Source organism: Canis lupus, chromosome 33 (genome assembly GCF_011100685.1).
Source record: "Canis lupus familiaris isolate Mischka breed German Shepherd chromosome 33, alternate assembly UU_Cfam_GSD_1.0, whole genome shotgun sequence".
In the NCBI taxonomy this organism is placed as follows: Eukaryota; Metazoa; Chordata; class Mammalia; order Carnivora; family Canidae; genus Canis; species Canis lupus.
The window spans coordinates 20,229,245-20,242,982 of record NC_049254.1 but is presented as its reverse complement, the minus strand read 5'-3'; the positions used below and the strand labels follow the sequence as shown (position 1 = coordinate 20,242,982).

General features: G+C 38.3%; 2 long non-coding RNA genes across 4 annotated transcripts in view; one reads left to right on the top strand and one right to left on the bottom strand.

Annotated features, from left to right (window-relative positions):
• The window catches only part of LOC111093766, a 31,504-nt gene extending 20,814 nt beyond the window's left edge, over positions 1–10,690 (top strand). For both annotated transcript variants that reach the window (XR_005383348.1, XR_005383347.1), the window contains 2 exons: positions 8,092–8,315; positions 10,105–10,690. This is a non-coding gene — a long non-coding RNA (uncharacterized LOC111093766). The remainder of the gene's footprint in view (positions 1–8,091; positions 8,316–10,104) is intronic.
• LOC111093767 overlaps positions 1–13,738 on the bottom strand; it is a 37,703-nt gene that overhangs the window by 18,353 nt on the left and 5,612 nt on the right. The gene's annotated exons all lie outside the window — the stretch shown is intronic.

The window sequence follows — 13,738 nt, the reverse complement described above, 5'->3', positions numbered from 1 at the left end:
ATACATTCTAGGTTAGCTTTTGGTGAATGGATCCACATTCATTCTATCACACCAGGAGATACAAAATCTAATCAGAAAATCTAATTTTCCCATAGGGAAAAAAAGGGCTGGGGGGTGGGGATGATGAGGAACAATTTCTCAAATAAATAATATAAGAATGTTTTATAGAACCAAAAGACATGAATCTCAAGCCCACCGAATCTCCAGCATAGTGATTGAAAGAAAGACACTCCTGTCATGGAAATTCCAAACATTAGGAGTAAAATCAAGTTTCTCAAAATTTGCAGAGAGAACAATAGGTCATATAGGAAAGAATAGCTGCACACTTCTAGACAGTTATCCACAAGAATCAGGAAGATAATGGAGACCTACCTTCAAAGTACTTCAAATGTTAGTGAAACAGGTCTAGCCTAGAATTCTTTACCCAGACAAGCAAGACATCAAGTGTGAGAGAATAGAAGCTTTCTTCATGAAGCTGCTAGAGACCATACTTGACCGAAATGGGAGCTAAAAACAAGAATGAGGAAGACATGGACCTCAGGAGACAGGAGATGCAACAGTGCAGAGCCAAAGGCAATCTCCAGAGTAATTGGGAAGGAGAGGCCCAGGCTAATAGTGTAGTAGCAGAGCAACAAATCTGATTGGAGTAGGAAGACAAGAGTCTCAATGATGAGCCACCTTCACATGATTATAGTAATAAAAACACTAAATACAGATTTAATGAAAATAAATGTGCAAGATGTGAAAGACAAAGCAAAAAAAACTTTATTGACAGAAGAAAAGAAAGCCTTGAGTAAAGGAGAGGCATGTCATGTACCTTGATAAAAACATTAGATTTTATAAATATGACAAATTTCCAAAATTTTTTCAAAAGCAATTTTTATTTTATTTTTAAAAAAGATAATATTTGTTTATTTTTGAGAGAGAGAGAGAGAGAGAGAGAGAGAGAGACCACATGAGCAGGGAGAGGGGCAGAGGGAGAAGCAGACTCCTGGTGAGCAGGGAGCCCGATGTAGAACTCCATCCCAGGACTCTAGGATCATGACCTGAGCCAAAGGCAGACCAACTGAGCCACCCAGGTGCCCACAAAAGCAATTTTTAAAATGTAATCTGGTCACTTGTTTCTAAAGTTCTAAAAAGCAAATATGTATAGGTTGCAAATACATTTGGGGTGCCTTTTTTCTTGGATAAAGAAATTTATCAGAAAGTTTGAGTGATTTTAGCATTAGCCAAAACCAGATTCAGGTCATAGATAGGAATTCAATGTCTAATTAAGGTGTTTAAAAGCAGGGGGGGACACAATAAACCAGAAAAAAACAGGAGGGTTTTTACAACAAACTGTTAATGATGAATAAATAGCTTAAGAGTAAATGTGGGGGAACAGACACTCTCATGCATATACAAAGTGATGCAACTTGACAAAATCTATCAAAATTTCATGTAATTATCCCTTGACCTTGCAATCCTATTTCTCGGTAGTATTGCTAGAAAAGTAATATGTACAGCAATATTTGTCGCAAGATTTTTTTTTTATTACAGCAAAAGATTGAAAACAACATACAAGGGATGGAAAGTGATTTCCAAAAAATATTGTTAAGTGCAGTAAAGAACATGGGGCTCCTGGGTGGCTCAGTTGGTTAAGTGATTGCCCTTGGCTCAAGTCACGATCTCTGGGTTCTGGGATCAGCCCCACTTCTTTTTTTTTTTCCCCCACTTCTTCCTCTCCTCCTTACTTGTGTGCATGCTCTGTCAAATAAGTAAATTAAAAAAACTTTTTTTAAATGCAACAAAGCACAATTGCATATTATAGTATATAACATTTGTCTATAAAAGGGGGACAATTGTGAGTGTATGTATGTGTGCATGTGTTTGGATCTGTACATTCACTATATATACATTTATATTTGCTGATCTCTATATAAAGTATCCTTAGACACTGATAACATTAGATTTTTCAGGAAAGGGAATGGATGGATGGATAGCTGGGTGACAAGTGTGCGATAGGAATTTTCTTGTATTCCCTTTATGGCTCTTGAATTTCGAACCATGCAGCCATAATGCTTTAAGTCTTTAAAAATTTAAAAATATTAAAATAAATTAGTATTTTCATAATTGGTTTTGGGAATAAGTAGGCTAATTCTTTAATATCTGAGCTTAATATTGCCAGTTGAAGCATGGCTTGACACAGCTAACAGATAGAACCAATAGGTCTCCTTCCCTGGCACTTTGGACATTATTCTGTTATAGCATTTATCACATCCTATTGTGATTCACTATGTATGTTTCTATCTTGCTTAGTGTGAAGTGTGAAGACCTCTATAGGGTGAGGATAGATCAGATATTCATGGATTCATATATTCATTTACTTATTAACTAACTGCTAGACAAGGTGTTTATTCAACCCTGTATCTTTCGTGCATGGCCTGGCAACTGACATATAAGAATTCAGTGGACCACATTTTAGATGATGCATGAATAAATGAATAAGGTGAATTCAACAATTCATTATAGGATTCAGGATGATATATCCTTAAAGTTGGTATTGTTCATAATCCTTAGGACTTCTATCTTTTCTTGACTCAAAAGTTAAGCTGCAATCATATTGAATATACATTCCAAATCCTCTATAAAGAAAATTTTTAATTTACCTGCCAAATGATCAAGCTCATTCAAATACAAAGGAGACTCTAAGGTATCTTTAAATATTATTTTTTTCCTGATATAGTTTTGCAAATATCATAATTGTATCAGAATAGTCAGAAGAAAAGAATGTTTTTAGTGCAAAATGTTTCATAATTACAAAGCATTATGCATCACTTGGGCCAAATATTTCCCACAATAGCCCTGGGAAGCAGGAGATTTTGATGAAGCTAAGCAGAAAACAGCAGTGTGAACAAACGATTCCTACCAAGTCATACAACACATCAGTAGCACAAATGGATTTCACCCAAACAAATCTATGCTCTCGGGTCATTGTTTCATCTATTTCCTCTCTCAAATTAAAAATGATATTGAGGCTGAATGTGAAGAGGTCATGGATACATATTGATAAACTCACCCAAACAGCTCTTCTAAGAGGGGATAGGATATTAGAAGAAATGAGTCCCTGCTGGGGACTGGCTACCTGTGTGTCAAGGGGTATTTTGCTTAAAAAAAAAACATGATTAAGGTAAGGTAGTTTTTAAAAGAATCCCTGAGATCTCTCTCAAAAGATTTGTCAAAACTCAGGCATTCTAAGGGAGTCAAAGTGTCTCACAGCCCCCTTATATCTCTATATTAGCCTCTCTATCTTACTGCATAGCAATGGATTTCCTGCCTGCCTCCTCACCCCAGCCCCTTGTGAGTACTTCCTAAGAAGAAGTTATATCATCATTTTTTGTTTTTAATCCCCAGGGCTTAGCCTAGTGCAAGGCATTCAATAGTACTTAATAAATATGCAGACAGAAGAATACAGTTCTTGTTCACAGTCAGTATGACATAGTAGAAAGTGGTTCTATCCTTGGCTCTGCCCCTGAGCAGCTTCAGCTAACACATGTACTAATAAACCAAATTTCAGTTTATTCTTCTGAAAAATGAGTGGGTCACTAGCTGACTTGTGATAACATCTTCAGTTGTAAAGTTCCATGATTTTATGTAAGTGTGAGGTAGGTGGGATGATGGAAAAAAGAAATAAAACATAAAATACAGCAGTAAGTATGTATTAAACCATTACCCTGCACCTGGATCCATGCTAAGAAATGTCTTTACCTTCATTTTCTCACCTAATCCTTGAAACAATCCCATGATGTAGAAACTAATGCTATTTCAATTTCACACATGGAGAAACTGAAGTGCAGAGAGGTGAGTACCTTGGACAAGTTCACAGACCTATTCTGACTGAGGAGTTCAAGCTTATCAAGCGCACCCCTATTTGGACTCTACCTAATTCCAGTCACAAAAAGATGGCTGTTAAAAAAAAAAAAAAAAGATGGCTGTTTTTAACAGCAACCTGCAAATGGAGATTTAGCCCATAACATGTAGGTACTAATGATAGATTAATATGATTTATGTCTCATGAAGAAATCCAATTTATGTAACTATATAATATCCTTCTCTTCCTTTTTTCCTGGACTTTGGAAGGGCATAAATATTTAATCCTCTAGTTCCTTTTTACCAGGAACACTGCATGCTGAGATATGAGTGACTTCTGGGTGGGCTTAGCCAGCTATAAGTAGGTCTGCATTCAGGATGGAGGACTGTTCAATATAGTCCCTTCCGTTAACATACAACGTTCGAATGCTTGACACAAGACAGCATTCCTAAACTTTACAAAGTCTTTGAATCATCTCAGCATTTATGAGTTCTTCCATTCCATCATTTAGAGCCATTGGGACACCTTTCTAACTTAGGTGCTATAAAGGATACCCAGAAGGTCTTAGTTTCTTCAATAAACTTACGTCCTGCAATGGCATGCACATGAAGATGCAATCAACACAGGCATGTTGATTGAACAGGAAGATTTTGCTATAAAATGGCAGTGCTAGAACTCCAATGTAGATCACTCTGTGGCTGAAGCTTGGACTCTTAGCAACTGAAGTATATCCAGCTTCCCAGCTGACAAATTCCTTGATATCAAGGATTGAAGTAGTATGTGCTTTGTTGTAGTGTCATATTGCCATATACAGAGCAGAACTCAGTAAGTGTCTCTGATGATAGTATGGAATAAAAAGTCCAAATTAAACAGAGGTTATAAAGAGAAATTTCCCTTATGTGATGCACTGAGAAGAGCACGAAGAGCACAGCATAATTTCTGTGGTATTCTTGCAAAGAAAGAGTGACCCGAGGCTGGTCATGAAGAAACATCAGAGAAGCCCAGGTTGAGGGTCATTCTGAAGACCAGTGGGATCCCATCAAACTCCCTATAATGATAGAAAATCCTATGGTCACGCTGTCAACTTGGTAACATGAACCACATGTGGTTATTCAATGCTTGATATGTGCTAGTGTGACAGAAAAATGATATTATTAATTTCCTTTAATATAAAATAATTTTAATTTAAATAACCACATGTGGCTAGTGGCTGCCATATTAAACAGCTCAACTACAGACCCTCCACTGTCTGTTGAGAACATAAAAGATAGGGAAAGAATGAGTGAGGAATTGTACACAGATTGGAAGAAACTAAAGAGGCATGACAACTAAATGCAAGGAGTCCTTGGATGCCATCCTGGACCCGAAGAAAAGAAAAGAAGAGTCATCACTGTCCGGGACAGTGTGCAAAATTGAATAGGATCTGTGTTTTAAACAGAAGTGTGATATTATTACTGATTTCCTGACTTAATGGCTGATACAATGTCTGTGTAGGTGAATGTCCCTGATTTGGTAAGTTGGTATGTTCTGGGGGTGATGGGGAATACTATTTTCATCTTGCTCTCAAATGGTTAACAAAAGTCTAATGATAATGGAAGTGTAACATATTATGTGTATATATATACATAAATGTCTATGTAAGTATGTGTATATGTAAATGCCCATGTATATATGAAAATATGTGTATATGATGTAAATGTATGCACATTTTTGACATACATACAGAGAGATGGAGAGAGCAGCAGGGAGGAAAGTAGAGAGATGGAGCAAATACTGTGAAATGTTAACAATGAGAAATCTGGGTGAGGGGAATATGGATGCTCTTTGAATTGTACTTTGAGTTTGAAATTATTTCATAAAAATTTAAAGAAGAATTAATATTAATAAAAGTCCTCTGGACGTTTGCCTTTATTTGTCTGTAATCAGCAACATTCATTCTTTCATTCACTCGGCAAGCATTTATTAAGTATATGGTTTGTGAAAAGCACTTTAGGGGATACCCAAGTGAATAAGACAGTTCTTTGTCCTTAGGGAATGTATAGTCTATGAGAGGTGATAAAACTTATTCATAGCCACTACACAAAACAATTTGAAAAATATTAAAAGAGAAAGGCAGTAAACACCATATGAATTTATATTTTATACGAGTTTATATTACACAAAGGGTGATTCTATAACATAGAGAAAAAGCTTATTTGAAGGATTATATCTGTCTCAAAGGATAGGAAAGGTTTCTCAGAGTGAAGATGGTGTAAGTGGTTATTCTTGTCGGTGTAAATAGTATCTATCTCTAAAGAAACTTGAGGAACCTAAGCCAAGAATAGTGATAAAGCTCAAATCCCTTCTATAGCAAGCTCATAGATAGTCCTGCTACCTCAGCTTGAGTACTTCTAGGGACAGAGAAATCACTACCCTCTCTGAGGCAGGTTGTTCTGCCATCAGACAGATTTATCCCCAAGGAAAAACTTCCTTATTCTAAACCAAAGTCTGTCTATATATCTCTCACCCAATCCTGGTGATCTTAGGTGTTCCCTTTGGGACTATAAAGAACAAATCTGACCCCCTTTCTTCTTCTGTATGACAGTTCTCTGCATATTTTAAAATAGCTGAATCCTCTTTTCTCTGAACTAAATATCAGAAATCCTCAATTCTTTTGAGTCTCCTTATGATCTCAGTCATAGCTTTCTGAATGTGTAAAGACTTTTCTATGTCTTTCTTAAAGTGTGATGAGCCTAAATGAGTTCAACATGCCACGGATCCAGTATTCAAGAACCATGGAAAAAATAAATAATAAAAAATAATAATAAAAAGAACCATGGGACCATTGGCTCCTTCTTTTAAGACAGGTATATGCCCACTAATGGACATTGAGGCATTTTTGGTTGGAGAAAGACCATAGTATGCTGCAGACTTACATAGAGCTTACAGGTAACTAAAAGCTCTCCTTCTTGCGGTATCTCCCATATTATTATTGAACACTTGGCTTTTTAGGACCCAGTGTGGATCTTACATTTTATCTCTATTATGTGGATTTTTTTAGCATTCAACAATCACTCTAGTTTTGTGGAGATCCTTTTGGGTCCTGACTTGACATCCAAAGTGTTTTATATCCCTCCTGGCTTTATATCATTTTTAATTGTAATGAGATTAATTGCTATGTGGTTACTATTAAAATTTAATTGTGATAATCACTGTAAAAATAAATTAGAAAATGATTTATGTTAAGAGATAAATCACAAAAGATATTAAAATACAGAATTATGAAAATGAATGAAAAGATATGGGTGTGTATGATGAGGAATAGAGAGAGAACACACTGAAGAGAGAAATCATAAACTGAGCAATTGGTAAAAGACAGGGAACAGGAATTCTATCCATGTATCAAAAGTAATTACTCCAGAGAGAGGCATAGACATAACTGGACCTGCATCCTAAGGCAGGTAATAACAAGAGCTATTTCACACTGATTCTAGCTGATAAGATACTGGGACATGCCATCCAAAATTGGGGTGCCTGAGGGATTGTAAATAAGACCTTAAATCTGCTGCCTAAAAATTTCAATAATTTTTCTACCACCTAAAGAGAGAATCTATATATGGCAAATAATACTGTCTACATCTGTTCCAGGCCTTAACATCTTGCCACATCTTGCCTGGAGAAATCGAATATATATACACTAGATTCCAAATGTAAGAAGTGACTTGCAGTTCCCAGAACAGGTCAAACTGCTTGCCTCCACACCTTTGCACACGTTGGCATCCTTCCTTCCTTTGCTTAAAAAAATCTTGGTTCAAGGTTTAGTTAAGAAACCATTTACTTTCAAAATATTTATGCTCCTTTCCTTCAGTCTTGATTTATTTGCAATGACTATCTATTTTGCACACATGTCTGATGAAGGATTTCTTTTATTAAATTATAATTATCTCTTTCTCTTTCTTTAAAAGCCCCTGCAGGAAAGCTAACAGAGTATCTGGCATATAGTAGCTGCTCAACTGATGTGAACTGAAAGATTGAGGAGGAAAAAAAACCCCTGGAATCAGGTTATTGTATTAGTTAGGAGTCTTGGCTGGCAGTATGAGATAGCAACTCAAGTTAGTTTAACCATAATAAAGTGGGGAGGTAGAGAAATGTCTCTCAGAGAATCTAGGAAAGGAAGAGAGCCAGATCCCTGGAAAGTCTGAAGCCAGGAACTGACAAAGCTTTAGGATATTTTCATTCTCTTCTGTTCTTGCTTTATTCAGATCATCCACTTAGTCGTCTTTCTGGCTACAGAATAGCTTTCTGCATTCCTGTAACAGTTCCTGCCATTTACATCTGGGAGTTTCATCTGCATGTCATGACTGACTCGCATTCCCCCATGTCTGGGGAGGAAATTTGATTGACTCAGGTTGTATTGAGTATCACTCACTATCCAGTTGCTCAAGATGAGGAAGGAAGGGGCAGCATTGTGCAAATACTGCTGCTGGTGAGTAGCCCACTCCGCATGTTAAAGTAGGTGAAGGCGTTCTCAGAGAAGGACGGGTGTACACCCAAACATAGGCCATCAAGTCTGTCAAAGAATGCAGTGAATTGCTGCAAGTAGGGGAACTCTGGTTCGTAAGCTTGGATTTTATAAAAAGAAATTTTCTGGGGTTTTCAACAAAAGTTGCCTCTTCCTTTCTTTTAAACAATGGTTGGTCTATGGCTAACCTATCTCAAGTATCCACTAACTCAGGTTATTATAAATTATGTTTGGAGGAGTCTAGAGTACAAAGACGTGTGCAAGTGGGAGGAACATCTTGGAATGAGACTTTGTGATGAAATCTTCATTTTATGTCCACTGATGATTTGTTTTGTATTTTTCCCTTAATGTTTTACATCATAAAAGACCCAATTAATTTTTTTGATAGCATATTTAAAGAATAGTGAGCAATTGATTTTACTGGAGCATCGAGTATGTGGAGGGAGTGACAGTATATAAAAGTTCCAAAGTTAGAGAGTTAAGAATCTTTAGTTTATTTGAAAGAAATTTGAAAGTGTTGAACATTGAGAAATGGCATGATTGGAACTAGGTTTTAAGATTGTTGTGACAGTGGTACAGAGAATGAAACTAATTGGAAAAAGATGATTTAAGAAGCTGTTGTATTTGGGCAGAAAATGATTAAAAAACAGACAAACAAAAAACCCTGCACCTACATGGTAGCAGAAAAAAAGAAGCAAACAGATGATAAATACGACCTGAGTCAAGATACATTTCTGAGTTTATGAAAATTGTCCTTTCCCGCCATAGGTTCATGGATTTCCTTTTTTTTAAAGAAAATTTTTTTTATTTATTTATGATAGTCACAGAGAGAGAGAGAGGCAGAGACACAGGCAGAGGGAGACGCAGGCTCCATGCACCGGGAGCCCGATGTGGGATTCGATCCCGGGTCTCCAGGATCGCGCCCTGGGCCAAAGGCAGGCACCAAACCACTGTGCCACCCAGGGATCCCGGTTCATGGATTTCCTAAAGCCCATTCATGACCATTCATGAGCCTCTGGATTTGAACTTTGTACCTCTTATCCTCTTTATCTATTTCTCCCATCCCCTCGCTGATTTCTCCTTAGAGAGGTACTGGAAGTAAAGTAAAACAATAGGTAGAATTTTGAAACAGATCAGATGTGGAGGTAAGTTTGAGTCAAAGATGATGTGATGGTTTCAAGCCTTGATGACCAGAAAAAGCGTGTTGCCAGAAACAGAAACTGGAAAGAAACTTGAAATCAAATAGACAAGCAAGCTGTGTGGGGTGGTGTGCAGAAGACCCCATATCTAATTTTAAATACTTTGCCTCTGAGATTCTTGTGGGAGAGCCATGTGGTCATGGGGGTGGACACATATTTTTTTTGAACATCTACTATTTTCCGGGTAGTGGATATATTTTAACTCTCTGAAGGGCCACTCAAACCCTAGGAGAAAGCATTTTCTTCATTTTATACACGAAGCCTCTGAGGCTTTGAGACTTAAGATACAGGTCCTGCAGTCCATTAAACAGCAGGGAGACGCGCGATCTCAGTGTGCTGGACCACAGACCCGTATCCTCTACTGTCCCAGAGTGTCGGCCTACAGGTGGCTACGAAGACCAGGATGGACCTTGAAATGCCATTCTAGTCAGTGCCAGAGAGCTTAGAACTGAAATGTTCTGCCAATGTTTTCTGTGTTTGTCTGGTCTCCACATGGAGGTTATGAATTTTTTAAGGGTCGACGTGGCATCATAAATTCTTGCCTCCTTCCACAGCACCTCCTGCAGTTCTGGACACAGAAGAAGACTCACTAAATACTCAGATTGACCAGTGATTCTGATCCCTCGTGAGAATTGCATAGCATCTTCAACTTGAGGTTGTAATCCCCATGAAACATTCATCTGGGTGCCTCCCTCTCCTTGGGTCCAGTGGCAGGTACAACACAGGAGAGGAAGATGACGATGTTGAAATTGTGGCACAGGAACCAGCTTCATTCTCCATCCTTACCACTTGCCGGCCTCTGAACCCGTGCTCTGTTCCTCATGGGAATGCTGAGAGACAGTACCTGGCCATGCTTGCGAAGGCTTGCGGTGTCCCTGGGTTATGCTATCAGTGCTCCCATCACACATCTTCATCTTTCTTTCCTGTAGGATTCATTAAATTTCCCACCCATGACTGAGCTACATTGTGACATTTGACCAACTCAGGTTTGCTGAACTCTTGCCCCTGTCCAGAAGCAACTGGTGGCTGCTGCCTGAGATGGGAATGAGAGAAGTGATTTGGAGAGATCATTAGACACACGAGAGAGGTACTGAGGCCTGAGCATGCTTTCCAACGAATAAAAGCTATTTAAAATTGTCAGCTGGACTAATTTCTCTCCCATGGTTTCCTAAAGGGCATAATGGTATCAGTAATAAGAGCAACCATTTAATTGTCTTATTTCATATTTTGGGAGCTTATGAATGCTTTAAATATATTGATTTGTTTAACACTGAAGCCAGTTACCTCAGGAAAACATGTGGGTTACTCTAACATCTGTGCAACAAAGCATAGAAGGATGCAAAAGGGGTGAGATAGCACCTACCTGCCCAGCTTAGAGATAGAGTTGCTCAGAGTTCCCTGGATCCACACGGTCCCAAAACCTCTTATTTTATGGGGACTCGGGGCCCCCTTTTAACATCATGTTTCTGTCTTGTTTACTATTATATCTCCTGCACCTGAAATATAATAGGTGCTCAAAAATATATATTGAATGGAAAAACAAATGAATCATCGAATGCAAGATTCCATGCAAGGTCTTTTATATAGAGCGAACATGGAAGGGATCCTAAGCTACTGCTCTGAGCAAGAAGGAAAAGCAACTTTTGCTCAAGTATGGCATGCTATTCATCTTTCGCATCCTGTATTCCATCATTAGAGAGTGTCTGTTTTTAAACAGTAAATGTCTCTCTACTAGCAAAGCCAGATTCAGCTCTTGGCAATCATTTAGAACATAGAGAGATTCCGGTTATCAAATCCCTTTCTGCCCAGACAGCTAGCTGAGGCAAGACTACAGTCAGAGAGTTGAAAGGGAGAGAGGGAGATGCAGGCATGCAACTCTAGGATTCCCAGAAGAACCAGAGACAGAGGCTCTTCCTTCACCTTTCTACTACTATTCTTTAATCTAGGGCCCCAAGCTGTCATTGGTTTGGGGAGAATCCAGAGGCCCAGAGGCTATGAACTGGCCCTCAAGAGGGAGTGCTGAAAACATAACCATGAACTGTTCCACTGCTGAGAAACCTCAGGGCACGCAGAGTTGAGCCAAAAGCAGCTTCTGCCAAGAGCAGCTGTCACAGCAGCAGAGAACAGCCACTGGGAGTTGACTGAGGGTAGAATGGCTAAGGACATTTTACGCTAGAGATATCCATCCTCGTCAAAACCTAGCAAACTAGAGAAAATTAGAGATGATTGATCAGCTGCAATTCTCTTCCCTGATAAAAGACAATGACAATTACCCGCTGAATAAGTGAGAGAGGCCAGGGAAAGGAAGATCATATATATAATGGCTCCTTTGCAACTCTGCTCATGCTCCTACATCTTTAGAGGGTAGCAAAAAATGGCAGAGGCTACAAATACCTAAGGCAGACACTGCTCTCTGTTCACCAAATTTTCATTTTCTTCTTGTCCTTGGCCCATAAACAGACTAAATCTCTTCACCCCTCTTGCATTAGTTCTCATAAAGAGAATATGAATGGAAGTGATATGTGCCCCTTCAGGGCCAAGGTATTATAGGAAGGAGATGTGCTTTCTCCATACTCTTTCCCATCTGTATTCAGCAAATGGGGGTGGGAGGTGGCAAAGCCCTGGAGGATGGCAGAGCCATGATGTGGAAAAAGCCTTGGTTCCTGAATTACCACATGAAGAAATCCAGGTGTTTATAAAAAATACTGATCTTGGACTGTTTGAATGAACAAGAAGTAGCTTTTGTTGTATGAAGCCAGTATGCAATCTGAGTCTGTCTGTTACAACAGCCTGGCTCATCTTAACCTAAGACATGTCCCAAAATACACTCTGCAGACTTATGACAAGAGATGATTGAGCATCCTTCCCTCAGGAGGAAGACAAGACCCTTGGTGATGAACCCTATGATTCAAGGGTTGAATGAATGACCCCATATGAATCAAGATCCCTATGATTACATTCAACAAGATCACACATGCTATGGAAGAGAGTCATCATCAACAAGAGACATTTTCTAAAATAATCTCTCCCCTTCCCAATAGTGACTTACAGACTTCTTGCTGGTGTCATTATAATGTGGGGAGTAAGTGCAATGAAGGAAACACTCAGAGTAGAGTGAGAACACATAAGGTGGGGGGCTGTTGCTGAAATTTACCAAAGCATAATCACTCAAGGATGAGCTGGAAAACTGAGTATCTAAGTCTATAAATCTGAGATTCAGACCCAAGAGTTTAAATGGTGGGGAGCTTTAACACAGCCAAACTAAATCTTGCTGCCCACCTCACTACCTCTAGCTTCTTATTCATATGGTGGAGAAAAAGAGGATATTACGTTAGAAAAATTCATGCTCACTACATCTCAACTCCCAGTCCCTTAATATAAATTAGGTAGAAGTGTCAAATTCCTTTAAATATCCAAAATGATCAAATTCTATCTGTAAAACCCAGAAAGTAATTTTTCTCAGGGTTTTGGAACATGGTGTCAAGAAACAGGCTTTCAGGAATTAGTAACCCTATAATAACAAAATTATTATAATATCACTAAAGGGTTGTTCCCAACTTTGGATTCCCAGGATCATAATAAATCCTCACAGTATGAATGGAAATGGGGGCTAATGAACTATTTTCAGAATTTCAGAAAGCCATGATAGAATCAATATATGTATCGAGATCATGTTGCAGTGACTATTTAAAACACTTAGGTTCTTTGACTTGGCCAGAAATATATCATCTAGCATGACAGCAATGCTTATTAGCTTACGTTGATGAGAAACTCTGATTAACCATCTTAGATGTGTTCAATTAAAATATACTAGAAAATATTTTTATCAGACTAAACCTTTTATAACATGGTACATATTCTGAAAAGACTAATAACAGCAAAAGGGCCTTTTGTTGAGAAAAAGGCTAGCCAGATTCAAAAGGCAGGATAGGATTAAGGCATTCAGCCCTTTAGATCCAGAGGAAATAAATTAATTTCTTCACCCTGAACACCTCAATATACCTGTATTTTTAATGGGCATTCTAAGAAAATTAGTAAAGATGCCTACCAAAGTGTAGCTATCAGGAGAAAAGGAGGTTGGGTGGTTGGGAAAGGGAAAGATATACATAGAGAAAGATATAATATGTATCTATCTATCATCTATCTATCATCTATCTGATTATCTGATATCTATAATATACATATATC